We start from the raw sequence: 15,585 nt of genomic DNA, 5'->3' as shown, positions 1-15,585 counted from the left end.
CAGGACTCGTGCGAGTCTCTGTGCGAGCGCAGCCCGTCTAAGTGCCAATCACAACGCTCTGCCCCGGGCTGAACATGGGGATCATTCGCGCAGCAGGCCAGGAGCCAATTTGGGCCGTGTTCGCGCAGATAAGGCAGCGTTTTTGTTTATTCTGACCTCACGCTTGTGGCAGGCATTAACCCCTTCATTACCAGGGCTTCTGGAAGCCACAATTTTTGGGTGCCCCTATTTCTGACTGCAGATAGGGGTTTTCTACCTCCATTAGTCCTAGAGTGGGACTATACAGTCTTATTGAGTGACTTTGGTATTGTTTTTTATTGGCTCCTGCGCCCGGCACTACTCCCAACTGACACCCTTAGTATGGGCTGATAATTGAGCTTCCCTCTGGGGATTTCTTATTGGAAATGTTATATTCTACTTCTGAGTATGGCAGAGTACGACTGCTACCAAGAGGAGGTTGCTGTGTGCGATGACCAGGGCGAAGATGAATATTATGAAGAGGAATCATGGAGGACATTATTGACAAAAAGCTTGATGCAAAATTAGATAAGGCCCTTTCTTCTGCCCTGTTGCCCCTAGCTAAGAAATTGGACTTGCTAGTTCCTCCTACCCCAAAACCCCGCTCCTCCTCTAGCTCCGATCTGGCCCATGTTCCCCCGGCGCCTGAGCCCACTGGTTCCCCTTGGCCCCATGTGCACTCCTATGCTAAATTGTATCTGTCCAAGGAAAGCTCCAAGGATGGCGCTCCTGCCGCTCCCCTTCCACAGTCCTCTCCTGTCCCTGTTCTCGACAACACTACTGATACTGGTACTGACACTGATTCATCTAAGGGTTCTAAACCTCGCAAGTGCGCAAAGAAGTGGAGGCACGCTTCCTCTCCTGTTCACCCTTCTCTCTTCATGTTCGACCCCTCAGACAAAGTCCATCCTAGGTCCTCTGACTGGGTCACTCCCCCTGCTGTGGCTGAATATTTGCAGACCAACCTGCGTAAAGGTTTTGACAAAGAGGTTAGGGCTCGCCTGAAGTCAGAATGTCCACGCCCAGACTTAGCACACAAGGTGGCTCTCACCCCCGACATAGATGCCTCGATGACCACCTTCTTAAAGAAATATAAAAAAGATCCTAAGAAGGAGATTGGTCGCACCCTCCGGGCGTGGCAGGATAAGGTCCTTGACCTTTCGGGCCCTCTAGCGAAGATTCTTGAATTGGCCCTCCAAGCTCAGGAGACAGGGGCTGCAATCCATCCCGAGGTCCCGGCTGACTGGGCACAAAGGGCTATTTGCATGCTTGAATACGCTAATTGCACCTTGGCTTCTGAACGACGGAAGTCCTTCTTGCTCAGGATTGATCCACAGCTGGTGGAACTGGCCTCGTCTGAACCGGGCCCCCTGGCAGAGGGCCAGCTTTTCAGAGACAAGTTTGTGAAAGATATTACCAAGTTTGTAAGCACGTTTGCTTCCCTTGACAAATCGCAAGCTTCTTTGAAAAGAGTGTTACACCAGGTCTCTGGTAGGGCCGGGTGTGGTAGAGGACGCTCGACCGGCCGCTACTCGAACCCAAGTCTTCAGAGAGGATACGCTCCCGGGCGTGGCAGAGGTTACACCCAGGAACCCGAGCAGGCTGGTTTCTACCCCTCCAGATCGCGCTGCTACAGAGGTCGCTTCAACCGAGGTGTCAACCGTGGATGTAAGAATTTCGACACCCAGTCCTCTGGTAAGTCCTGTGTGCCCATTGATCCCCCTAGGAGGCAGGTTGTTACATTTTGTGGTCAGTTGGACGAATCTCACTTCAGATGTTTGGGTTCTTCAGACCGATCAGGGTTACCAGATAGAACTGTTGGATTGTCCCCGTCAGGTGTTCCCCCCTCGCCCTCTCCTTTTTTCCCTTCAAGAGCAGATTTTTATAGACTCAGAACCGGAAGAACTTTTTGCCAAACAGGCTTATTGCCGTGGGACCCTTCATCCCCGAAGGATTTTGTAGCAACGTCTTTTTGGTTCAGAAGAAAGGCGGAGGTCAACACCTAGCACTGAACTTAAGAGATTTCAATCCTTATGTAGTCTATTGACATTTCAAGATGGAGGGCATCCATCTGTTGAGAGATCTCCTGATGGAGGAGGACTGGATGGTCCGGCTGGACTTGAAGGATGCCTACCTTACAGTACCAGTTTGCCCCTCACATCAAAAATTCTTACAGTTTCAATGGAAAGGGCAATGGTACCGATATCGCACTCTCCCCTTTGGTCTTTCATCGGCCCCGTGGGTCTTCACCAAACTCCTAAAGTCAGTGGTCTCCCATCTCTGGGAGATGGGGGTGCGCCTCATTGTGTACTTAGACGACATGTTAATTCTGGCGCAGGATCGGAATCTTCTCCTCACACACTTGGAGTGGACGATGTCCCCGTTACAGAATCTGGGTTTTGTCACCAACACCAAGAAGTCATTGATGGTACCGAGCCAACAGATAGAGTTTCTGGGGTTCCTGATAGACTCAGTCTCTGTGCAACTTCTCCGTCCGGTGAGCAAAATCAGGTCTATAAAGAGGGAGATAAAATCCACTTTAACCAAGCAAATGATTTCCCTGAGGGTTCTGTCAAGAATTGTGGGGCTTCTTGCTTCATCGATCCAAGCCATATTCCCGGGTCCCTTGCATTACAGGGCCCTCCAAAGACTCAAGATGTTTTACATTAAAAAGAGGTTCCATTACGACCATCTCATTCCCTTATCCCTGGAAGCTCGAGAGGAGCTCCATTGGTGGTTAGAACACATGACGGGCTGGAATGGGTGAGCAATCTTTGGCGCCGCCCCGGACGTGGTTGTCGAATCCGACGCCAGACAATGGGGCTGGAGCGCTCTCTGTGGAGATTTTACCACAGGAGGACGGTGGTCAGAAGAAGAGCTAAAGTTGTACATAAATTGCATAAAGTTGCTGGCAGGTTCCTTTGTCATCAGGTCTATCTCACCCCTGAAGAGCAATTGTTGCATCCTTCTCCGAATGGACAATGTCTCAGCGGTGAGATATATCAATCGCCTAGGGGGGACGAGGTCCCATATGCTAGTCAATATAGTGAAGGAGTTTTGGCATTTCTGCCTGGTTCGCAAGATCTCGGTTGTAGCAGAATATCTTCCGGGGAAGCTCAATCAAGTAGCAGACTGGAACTCCAGATTCCTCATACATTACAGCGATTGGAAGCTTCACCCCTCTCTTTTTTCTCAGATCATGGATATGCGAGGCCCATGCCACATAGACCTGTTTGCCTCTCGCCTCAATGCCCAACTTCCCCTGTTCTTCAGTTGGAGACCGGATCCGATGGCAATGGGAATAGACGCGTTCCTTCACCACATTAGGGGCATCAGAGGAACTTTAGCTTTCCTCCATTTGATCTTATCCAGAGGGTGGCGGCCTTCGTCCATCGACAGAGAGCTTCCTTAGTGATGGTGACACCTTTGTGGAAGACTCAGTCGTGGTTTCCCACACTATTGGAGTGATCTGTGGATCTTCCGTTCCAACTTCCAGTGTTCCAGAATCTTCTCCAGGACCCAGTGGCAGCTGGTCATCCACTGGTCCTGCAGAGCCAGCTAATGCTGATGGTGTGGACGCTCTCAGGAGACATGAGAGCAATGCAGGCCTTTCAAAGGCAGCTGTCAATTTTATGCAACAAGCTTGGGCTCCTTCCACCCGAAAGGGATATTCAGCTTCATGGAAGAGATTGATGGGCTGGTGCCTTCAATGGCAGGTGGATCCCTTGGGATCAGATGTGACTGAGATTTTGAACTTCCTTTCTGAATGTGCAGGATCAGGCCTTGCTTACAGATCGGTTAATAATTTCAGGTCTGCTATTTCTGCAGGTCCAGTAGCGGTGGGTGAGATTTTAAAGTGGTGGGGCGCAAACTAATTAGCATACAGCACCGTAGCGAGCGAGCGCAGCGAGCGAGCCCGAACCCCAAAAGGGGTGTTTGGGGGGATAACCCCCCCCAAGAAAATTTTGAAAAAAAAGAAGAAAAATCGTGCATTTTTAAGCAAATTTGATAAAGCAGGAAGGTCAATAAAGCAATTGTGAAAGTGCAGTTATTACATTAATAGATGGCATAACATAGGTAGCTGCTTATTCAGTAATACCACAGAGCTTCATACATTCTGTCCTATTATGCTCAGGTGCTGATTCAGACTATAAGACTTTCATGGAAATCTCAGCTCTAAGAGTAGAAGAAGTTGCACAGCAGTGTAATGGTTTCCAGGCTCGTTCCGCAGGAGCGTCAGGAACTTGAAGAAAAGTCCACAGTCTTCCCCTACGGCCTTCCGACTCTATTAGACTCTAGAGTAACGAATGGCACGCAAGGGGAAAACAGGGAAACAAAACAAGGAAAGGCGGGGGAAGAAAAACAGTCTTGCAACATACTGAATATTAGACTCTAGAGTAACGAATGGCAAGCAAGGGGAAAACAGGGAAACAAAACAAGGAAAGGCGGGGGAAGAAAAACAGTCTTACAATATACTGAATATAAAAGAGGCAGCGCAATGCGCTGTTACCGTGATTCTGGTTGAGCTGAGCTTTGTACACACACTTCACATAGGTCCACGCAAATACCCCAAATATAAATGGTATAAAGGTTTTTGTAATTTGCCAAGGGGAAAGTTTTGATAGGCAACACAAGCAACGAATTGTTCACCCTGCGGGAGACAGGTCCGGCCAGTGAACAAAGGTGAGCAAATCTGTGTAGTCTCCAAATAGAACAAACACTACAAAACTTTTAAAAACAGAGATGCATTTCTTACCTCAATCAGAATTTTTTGTATTCAACAAACAAGTAGCAGCATTCACTTTTTGTAAATGAAATCCGCTCGTCTTTCTTTCAGTGTAGCAAACTTGTCAATTACTTTCATGTTGAAGTCCGGTATCTTTTGGACTAGCTTGCTCTCTACAGATAGCATCGCCAAAGCATTTAGTCTTTCCTCTAGCATGGTGTTCCTGAGGAATGTCTTTATGCGCTTTAAGGCTGAAAAACATCGTTCAGCTTCTACTGTTGTCATTGGAGTCGTAATCACAATTTTTAGAAAAGTCACTATCTCTGTAAGTGAGTTTTCCATATGCAGTTTATGAATTAAACTCAGCAAAGTCAAGGCGCTTTTGGCTTTTCGGTACACAGGCATTCTGTAGAGTACAGATAACTCAGTTCTCAGCTGCTCTTTTATGAGCATAGGATATGCTTCCACAGCCTGATTCAGAGCACGCTCAGGGAAGGATTCATCATATTGTGCAAACTCTTTACTTTGCAATAAAGTTGCACTCACCAAATGTTTTGTGAATGAAAAACGTTCTTTTGCCTGCACAATTACAATGTCACATACCTCCTTTCCAATTCGAACCAGAGAGGTGATGTTTTGTCTGCGGTTTGCAAAAATAGAATCCTCCGGCAGTTTGCTCTCTAAATCGTCAACCCCATCTCTCACTTTCATAATCTGTTGTACAAATGCAGATGTATTGGCTTTCACAGAGACAGTATCTAGGTCTTTTTTTTGCAACTGATCGTATAACACCTCAACAGGAGTCATTATGTCATGAAATAAAAACAGTAAGAACAGAAACTCTTTGTCTTCTATTGTTCTAATAAAGCCATGGGCTTCACCCTGAGTTGTGTGATCAAAGTCTGCTCTAGATGATATGGCGACAAAACATTTATGAAGGCCCTCCCTCTGTTCATAGATTAAGTTGACTGTACGAGTGTGAAAGTTCCAACGAGTTGAGGATCCCCTTGGTACGCTTTTGTCCACAATCTCATGAAGGGCTTCTGTTCTTTTTGGGGAACGTGTGAAGAATGCTGCTATGCCTCCGATATCCTGAAAGAAAACTCGTGTCTCTCTGATCTTTGATACCGCCTGTTGCATAATAAGATTGAGTTGGTGGGCGTAACAGTGCACAAAATGAGCATTAGGGTACACATCTCGAATTCGTTTCTGTACTCCACTAAGGCTTCCACTCATTACGGACGCACCATCATAGCTTTGGGCGATAAGTTTTTGTTTTTGAGGCAGGTCCGGGAAAATTAAGTCCAGTTGATCCAGTATTGCTTTAGTGATGGTTGCTGCACTAGAGTCACTTAAATGTGTGAAGCCATAAAATCTTTCCACAACGTTTCTGTCACTGTCAAGGTACCGAAACACTAACACGGACTGTGTTTGAGTGGACACATCAGTGGTGTCATCAGCCTGAATAGCCACAAAGTCTGTGTTTTGCAACTCTTGCACAATATGGCTTCTTATAACTTCGAGCATACAGTCAAGGAGTTCATTTTGTATTGTATTAGAGGTGCCCTTAAAGACTGTAGCACGTGCTAAATGTCTTTCCAAATCCTGGTCTATGGTTGACATTAAATCCACTAGGCCTCGGAAGATCCCAGGTTTTGAGGAAGTTTCTGATTCGTCATGGCCTCGCAATGCCAGTTCGAAAGCACCACAGAAACGAATGCAATCAATGATCCTGGATAGATTTTGTCTGTTCTTATCCACAGCTTCATTGTGTTTTTGAATGGATTTGCGATACGCATCATTTATCTGCTGCTCAATTGGTGCGTCTTCCCCCAACATTCCCAGTCTTGTCAGGTTTTCCAGATGATTTCTTGTGAGCGCATGCTTCTTTATTTTTTCAGCGATGTGCTTCAGGTCGACCATTCCTTGCCGTGTCCAAGAAAAGTCACCGTTAAACAGCAAGCAGGGGAAGCAGAACAGAGAATTTCTTATAGGGCACCCTGTAAGCCAATCAGCTTTTTTGTACCAGGCATTTGAGAATGTACGTTTTGACATTTTTCCTCTGTCCTGGGTAGTTTGCTGTAGGTTTATTTCAGGCTGATGAGGTCCTAATTGTTTTATCTGTAGTTTTTGTTCAAGTGGCCTTGACTGGAATGACTTTGTAATCAGCTCTTGTACTGTATTCATGATGGTGTTGCTGGCCTTACCAATATATATATATTAAAGAAACCTGTCAATAATCAAAGTACAACGTATAAGGTGCAGTGCAATAATATCAAATTTCAGTATAAATACATTATACATATATCTTGTGGATTATCCTAATACATCTCAAATGACTGCTAAAAATAGAGCCGTACTCGCTCCTGCCTCTCTGTGCCATAGTGGTTGCTGGAGGCACTGAAAGGGACACTGCTTCAGGGCCTGGAGAGTGACCCGATACATAGCCCTAACTCCCATGTAAAAAAAAATATATAGCATCAGTTTCCTTACCTTTAACACTGGTCACTGGTGTTTGCTGGGTTGTAGTAGCTGGGGTCAGGTGAGAGCGCAGCAAAGGAGGTTGGGGTCCTCTTGCTGTTGTTGATAAACCTGTCAATAATCAAAGCACAACGTATAAGGTGGAGTGCAATAATATGAAATTTCAGTTCAAATACAAATACATCTCCAACAGCTCCCCTTCCCACAAAATGACTGCTAAAATAGAGTCGCACTCGCTCCTGCCTCTCTGTGCCATAGTGGTTGCTGGAGGCACTGAAAGGGACACTGCTTCAGGGCCTGGAGAGTGACCTGATACATAGCCCTAACTCCCAGTTAAAAAAAAATATATAGCATCAGTTTCCTTACCTTTAACACTGGTCACTGGTGTTTGCTGGGTTGTAGTAGCTGGGTTCAGGTGAGAGCGCAGCAAAGGAGGTTGGGGTCCTCTTGCTGTTGTTGATAAACCTGTCAATAATCAAAGCACAACGTATAAGGTGGAGTGCAATAATATGAAATTTCAGTATAAATACATTATACATATATCTTGTGGATTATCCTAATACATCTCAAATGACTGCTAAAAATAGAGCCGTACTCGCTCCTGCCTCTCTGTGCCATAGTGGTTGCTGGAGGCACTGAAAGGGACACTGCTTCAGGGCCTGGAGAGTGACCCGATACATAGCCCTAACTCCCATGTAAAAAAAAATATATAGCATCAGTTTCCTTACCTTTAACACTGGTCACTGGTGTTTGCTGGGTTGTAGTAGCTGGGGTCAGGTGAGAGCGCAGCAAAGGAGGTTGGGGTCCTCTTGCTGTTGTTGATAAACCTGTCAATAATCAAAGCACAACGTATAAGGTGGAGTGCAATAATATGAAATTTCAGTTCAAATACAAATACATCTCCAACAGCTCCCCTTCCCACAAAATGACTGCTAAAATAGAGTCGCACTCGCTCCTGCCTCTCTGTGCCATAGTGGTTGCTGGAGGCACTGAAAGGGACACTGCTTCAGGGCCTGGAGAGTGACCCGATACATAGCCCTAACTCCCAGTTAAAAAAAAATATATAGCATCAGTTTCCTTACCTTTAACACTGGTCACTGGTGTTTGCTGGGTTGTAGTAGCTGGGGTCAGGTGAGAGCGCAGCAAAGGAGGTTGGGGTCCTCTTGTTGTTTGCTGGAAAATTGCCCCAAAGTGCGGTAATGTATCAGGTTGTCAGGTGCTGAATAAGAAAAGATAACAATTTATTTTTGAAACAGTAGGGTAATGAAACAAAGACTGTGGGGAAAAAACATAACGCTCCAATTTCTTCCTTGCAGTTTGCATCCAGCTCTTAGATGACAGTTAATAGCTCGCTGTTGTGTGTTAGGATTTTAACTTAGAAACTGCAAGTAACAAAAGGATCTCTCTGACAAAAGCAGTGCCTCACTGACCTATTTACATCATATGCATTTTGTGATCTGTATCAGGTATATATGTTCTTTGCAGCAGGCACATTAAGCTTCTGCGCTGCCGCCTGCTGCTAGTTCACTACTGGGACCAGAAACATAGTCTTGCAGACTGCCAACGCTCCTACATATATAGGCCAACAACTGATGTTTCTATTTTTTGTTTTATATAGCGAAGTAGACCCGAGACATCGGGCATCAGAGCGGTATACATGAGCACCAGTTTTGTAACATCACCATTATTGCCTAAATAAACATTAGAATAAAGCTTAAAATCCATGCCGGGGTAATGTGGCCCAACATTGTCAGGAACGTGAAAACCAGAAATCAGATGGAGCCAGGCAAGACATTCAATGGCACAGTTATAATTATTGTAACTTTATTTCACTTGTAATGAAACCTACTTTATCATAAAGCACTCTGACATCTTTGGGTAATGACCGCGATATGTAAAAATTAATAAATAAATGAATAAGCACTGTCTTGGATTTATCAGTGAAGCAAACACTATCTTGGTAGCATTAAAGGATACATGAGTGAAGGCAAAGCACAGGCGTGGATTCCATGCTCCAATCCTTGCCTGTGTAACTTGAGTCACGCTTGGGAGCAGAGCATACTTGAGTGTAAGTTCAGCCACAGGATATGTGTGCACATTACACACATAGTAACACCACAAACACTGTGAACTGTTGTCGCCTCATTACACACTGGCAACGCAGCGAAAATGGAGACTGCTTAGCCGGATGATGGAATGAATTTTCGAACAGAGAACTTCACAAAATTAATTGTGCGCCAACACATGTTGCACAGACCAAACTTTTTTAAACTCATATTTCTGTTTAAAGGAAAACACAAGCATAATGATGGTTTGCTGACTTTTCCAAGGGTTAAAGTTGGGTCTTCAGGAAGGAGTAGTGGCAAGTGACTTGGTTGTGACAGGTGGCGAGCAGAGTGCTGGAAAGTGGAAACATCAGATTTCCATTTTCATTAAGCACATGCTTGGAATGCGTCTGTACCATTAAACCAGGGCCACCAATATGCTGGGGTTGGGTTCCATAATGCCACACAAGCTGACAATATGCTAAACATGGCCAACAGTAAGCCAAGAGAGGGTCCCATCAAGCCAAGAATAATCACCATTATGCCAGGTCCCACATTATTCCAAGAATGGGCACCATCTTGGTAAGTATGCACACAACCTTCCAAGAATAACCAGAGTTCTGTCAGGAGAACACTCACCCATCCCAGATATGGGAACAATATTATAACATAGCCACCATTATGCCAATGCCCTCATCAAGTCGTACAGTAACGACAGAGATCTTTAGTGGTTGGCCACTATCAGGTCATTGATAGGCTCTGTCGTCCTAAAGATGCCCACAGTATGCCAAGAATGTTCACCATTAAACCAAGGCCTGCGTTAAGTGGTAGGCACCATCACACAGGTATGAACACAGAAAGCCATGAACTGCAACCATTGTGCTAGGGTGGCCAGGTGTGGGCTTCGTCATGTCGGACATGTCCACAATTAAATAAGTATTCTTAATAAGGAAAATGTTTTATATATCCTTCAATGCAGATATGTTGTTTGTCTATGGTGGGGAATTTTACTTATATACATTTACTTTTGATTGATCAGCATTACAAGAGATACCACTGAGAAAACTCAAACTTCATTTGCTTGAAGTAGTTGATCAATAAAGCACATTTCAATTGTAGTGTTTGTAAATTATATGAAATGCTTTATTACCCAACTATAGTTAGTGTCTTCACAAAACATACACTGACACGCATATTCAGCACAAACACAACGCTTTGTAACTAAAATATATTGCAAACACATTTTGGGTCGTGGAAGGCTTAGTGTGTGTTATTTTATTTTTTCAAAGTCACAGAACAGTCCTTAATTTGTGGTGTTATTTATTCTGCACCTAGGTATATAATCCATTTGAGGGAGAAGCCAATCTGGGTGTCTCATTTATTTATTTTGCTTGTAAGATAGGATTTATGGAATCGTATGTCAATATGGCCAATATTAGCAATTCGAGAGCCTGCATCAGGACTGTGTGATGGACCTCAAGAGAAGCAACACGTCCACAGGAACATCCGGGCATGGATGAAGACAGACTGTTTACATATAAATGTTGACAACAGAGAGCCTATTTCCTGCATTTTTCTGAGTTATCTCCTGCCCTGCTGATTAGTTAGACAGAAATCGTATATTCTCAGAGGTAAAGAAGCTTGGTATACATCTGGACTGGAGGCTTCAGTGACATTCCAGATGAACACACAACCCTCTTTTTTAAAACTGCAGAAATAAGTCGTTTCCTTTCCAGGAAAGCAGGGCTGTCGTGACTGAGACATTGCTAACACAAAGGTGGATTAATGTGGAATGAGCTTTGCATTCAGTCTGAAGGCCCTCTTCAGCCAAGCCGCCAAGTCAGACGGCCATAATTGTGACTGGCAAGCCCAGGAGAATGATGAACCGCCTGTGGTGTGACAGCTTCAGGGCCTGTCAGTGCAGTCACGCATAACATAACCTTTGGAGGCTTTTAGTAGTTGAACATGGAGTCATTTTACAGCCCGAGTGTAGGAAAAACAAGATTAGGTTTTATAAATACCCATCCTGCAATACGGGGACTCTGATTGTGCCCAAGGTGAAGAGGATGAGACGTCACAGATGTCAAAATATGTCTAGAGAATATATTTCTAATAAAAAATGAGTTGGTTCTTTAGCCACATGGTTTTAAATTGAAATATTTAAATGGTCCGGTGTTGGTCCGTTCTCCACGTCCCACAATTTCCGATGCATGTCTCGGCCTCTCCAGAGATCTGACTGCACTGGCCCGTGTATGCCTTGACGGACTACTAATATATCACTTACAGAAATGCATGAAATATGCGAAAAGATGCGGTTGGCTGGACGCTGAGCATCCACTTCAGGGCTGCAATGCGCAAAAAAGTGAGACAAACAACCCCAACAGGCTAGTCGGGAAAGGAAGGCCCTCGTCAGCAGATCACACCAGGGGAACAGCTGAGGGTGCTACAGAAGCAGAGGGTAGGCAGGTGGAATCTAGCTGTGTAGTGTGTTTACTTCTGTACAAGCCTTTGTCCCATAGGGACTTATAGAGAGTTCACATTTGAAAAGCCTTTGTCCCATAGGAACCTATAGTGTGTTCACTTCTGTACAAGTCTTTGTCCCATAGGGACCTATAGTGTGTTTACTTCTGTACTAGTCTTTGTCACATAGGGACCTATAGCGCGTTCACTTCTTCACAGGCCGCGGTCCCATAGGGACCATCGCTTCACTCATGTCTGTATACTCCCCTGCGTGCAGCAGTACATTTGCCTCACATGGGCCTACAGGTGAGTCGGACACACCTGACCCATAGGCCACGCGTGCTCTCTGCCCTATGGCTCGATCAGTCATGGGTAACCGGTGTTCCTTTGGGAGAGCGCACCCTCTCTGTGGGCCCTACGGCATGTTTCGTGTGATACACATGTGCTTGTGCCAGCCGCACCCCTGCCCCGCCGTGACCTATCGCCCTGGGTTTGAACGGAGTCTCCATTGGCGTTGTTTCCGTCCATCTCGGACCCCAAGCAGTGACTCCGGGCGCAAACGGAGCAAAGCATGCTGCATGCACACTGCATAGCACACCCGCCTAGAGGCTGCGCCCTCGCCCAGAAGGAAGCTCTGCCCTTTCTATGCCCACCCCTACAACACCCAATGAATGTCCTCTAAGAATGTTAAATACGGGCAACACATGTGGGCTCCGTGCCTTTCACAGGCCCGGTCTGACCAATCCCTGCAGAGCATGGTAAGGCCGTGGATCCAGTCCAACTCTCTTAAGCTGGCACGTGCCGCTTCGGGTGTCGAAGCGCTACGTGAGGCCAACGGGCCTTTATTCGTTTATGCCGCTTCGGGTGTCGAAGCGCTATGTGAGGCCAACGGCCCTGTATTTGTTTATGCCGCTTCGGGTGTCGAAGCGCTATGTGAGGCCAATGGCCCTGTATTCGTTTCTGGCGCTTCGGGTGTCGAAGCGTAGCCTGTGTAGAAAGGTGCTATCGAATTTAAATGCACTTTTTTACGTCAAACAAGTGCTCACTGTCCTGCTTTTTAAAGTGGCAAAGTTTTTTGAAGTCTGCAGTCTGGAAATATTCAAATACTTCTTCATCAAACATTACTAGTATTGGACAGTCCGACAGAGGAGACAAAAAAGACAGAGACCAGAGTGGAGACGACGAGCTGTACTCACATCGTCGACGATCACACACTAGAAGAATCAGAATGAGTCGACTCCACTCCAGAAAGAAAGGCGGCGGCGTCAGGCAATCAAAGGGCGCTGTCTCGTCTCTCCACTCCACACACCGTCCACGAGGCGAGTGAACCGTTACTTGGCTGAACCGGATCCAACGACAAACGACACTGCAGCAAATGATTTGCTGCGCAGGGGGCCAATCACTGCATGACTACAGAGACAGTGATTGGCCATTGCAGGGCACCCACGCTCGGCATCCAATGTGGATTGCCCCTGCTGTGCTGCGCGGTGACCGGCCAATCCTGGGCTTGGAGAGGGCACCCTAACTGCTCGCCCTGTCACCCTTTTGCTGCAGGGGGTGCCGCCAGCATAAACCTGCACCCCCCCCTCCCTAGCTAATGGGCCCCTGGGGACTTTCATGCGCATGCTCGGGCAAGTTGCTGCCCGAAGCATACATGCGGGAAAAGTAAAACAGTCAGCTAGAAGAAGACTCGTCGTGACGTCGTGATGTCAATCAATCACCGGCGTGACCACACCAGCCCGCCCCCACCCCCGCGCACTCCCGATTCAGTCGGGTGCTGCCCGGCGGCGCCGAATCAATAACGTGCCAAATATAATTAATGTCACACAGTGAGTAAAAACGTTTATTTTAATTATTTTACGGCAGCCGCGGGTCCAGGCAGGGCTGGTGGGGCTACGCCCCTACGCCCCAATGGACGCACCGCTGCTGTGCAGGTCATGATCATGTTGATGGTAAACCCGTGGGGATGCATCCTCTGGTTTGTAAGTTACTTAAGGGTGTTTGAGTGGCTAACCCTCCTCGTCCCAGGTATTCAACTTTATGGGATGTCTCAAAGGCTCTTTCCCTTTTAGAATCCTGGACAGATAGCGCTGGTCTGTCTCTAAAGCAACTTTCTGTCAAACTTACCATGTTGCTATGTCTCATTTCTACCGGAGAGTGTCTGATGTTCGAGCCTTAGATCTGGCTGGTAGGATGTTTCCTCCACAGGGTGACTCTTTTGTGATCACGAGACGAACCAAAACTATGTCATTTTCAGTGGAGTATCCTTCTTTCCCTCATAATTACAAGTTAAGGGTATTGCAATATTTGAAATGTTATGAGGAACGTACTATTGTACATAGGTCTGATCCTTTGGGTCAGTTGTTAATTTCTGTCCAGAAGCCATTCAAGCCAGTCTCTGCTGCTACCTTAGCTAGGTGGGTTCGATGGGTGATGTCTGAGGCAGGTATTGATATTTCTGTTTATGGTGCCCACTCTACAAGAGGGGCTATAGCCTCCAAAGCTTATATGTTGAGATCCAGTTTGGAAGACATCCTCAAAGCAGCTGACTGGTCTTCAGATTCTATGTTTAAAGTTTTCTATTATAAGCCTGTTTCTCATGTTTCTGATGCTGTGATTGATGAGCTTTGAACCAGCATAATCAGAAGCCTCCAGTCCTGCTATAGAATACAGAATTTTAAAGCTAGCGCAACAAGAATTTTACATTCTATTAAGGACACGGAGGCGAGGATTATCCCACCTGTTGGGACAGTTTATTCAACTGTTAAGTTGTTGAAAGTTATATTTATAACTCTGTTATGTACCCACCCTATGCAAAGTGAAGTTGTGGGTTCTATTTCTCAACCTTTTTTCTGTTTTTAGGAAATGATTCCAGCAAGAATGAATGGGTTATCCGGCTGGAGATGCATCGCCCTCATGCTTGAAGCAGATGACTTTGTGTGCTGTGGATTTATTCTCCGTTGAGAATTCATAAAGGAACTATTCATCTCTCCATTGATAGTTTAAGACTTTGGTTTTGGTTCGTTCTTATGGGCTGAGTTTGCGCAAAGAAAGGGGAAGCCAATTTGGTGCCTCTCTACTTTGTATACTTTAAGATGAAGTGATTGGCTGTGATAATGGAGGCGTGGTTCAAAGCCTCATGGGTATTGTTGTTTTTACAATGTGTAGCCTTATTTTCATTGGCTGCTGTGTTTTCAGTAAAGAAATTGAGTAAGCATAATCCTCGCCTCCGTGTCCTTAATAAAATCTAAAATTCATGTCGCAATAGCTGGAAAATGTTGTAATATACGGGTAGGTAGCCGGTGGCAGACTCGTTCTTACGCCGCACACACACACATAAATGCAGCGTTGAAGAGCCCTGGGACACCTGTTAACCCATTGAACAGACAGAGTTAGTTAGATTCAAAAGGAATTCCTCCAATGAGCGGTATCAGGGGGGTGGGTTAAGGATTAAGATGGCCCGGCTCGTCCTCCAATCATGAAGAGAAGTAAGTGTAATCATTTCAAAAGCGCCCAATCAGAAGTCAGCTTTCATTTTCTTGCATGCTTTCATGGCAGGCTGGCAGCATGAGGGAACCTTCCTTGGTGATGGGCGAGTCGTTTTACATCTGCTCACTGTGAGCAAACCTTCCTTCTTAGGAACTGAGATAAACCTTTACTTGGATTGCGCGGTTGCAATGACGCTGGTGCATCTGTGCACTTTGAGGGATAGCTCAGCTATTTACGGTATGTGCCTGTGTTGTGTGTAGAGCTATACCTGCTGTTTCAAGGTCACACCGACTAGATCTGTGCCCTGTGCATGAAGATAATCCTAAGCGTGACACATGCGTAACTCTGACGGCTCGAGTGTGAGGT

This window comes from Lissotriton vulgaris, chromosome 1_1 (genome assembly GCF_964263255.1).
Source record: "Lissotriton vulgaris chromosome 1_1, aLisVul1.2, whole genome shotgun sequence".
Taxonomy (NCBI): domain Eukaryota; kingdom Metazoa; phylum Chordata; class Amphibia; order Caudata; family Salamandridae; genus Lissotriton; species Lissotriton vulgaris.
Note: the sequence above shows the minus strand (reverse complement) of the source record.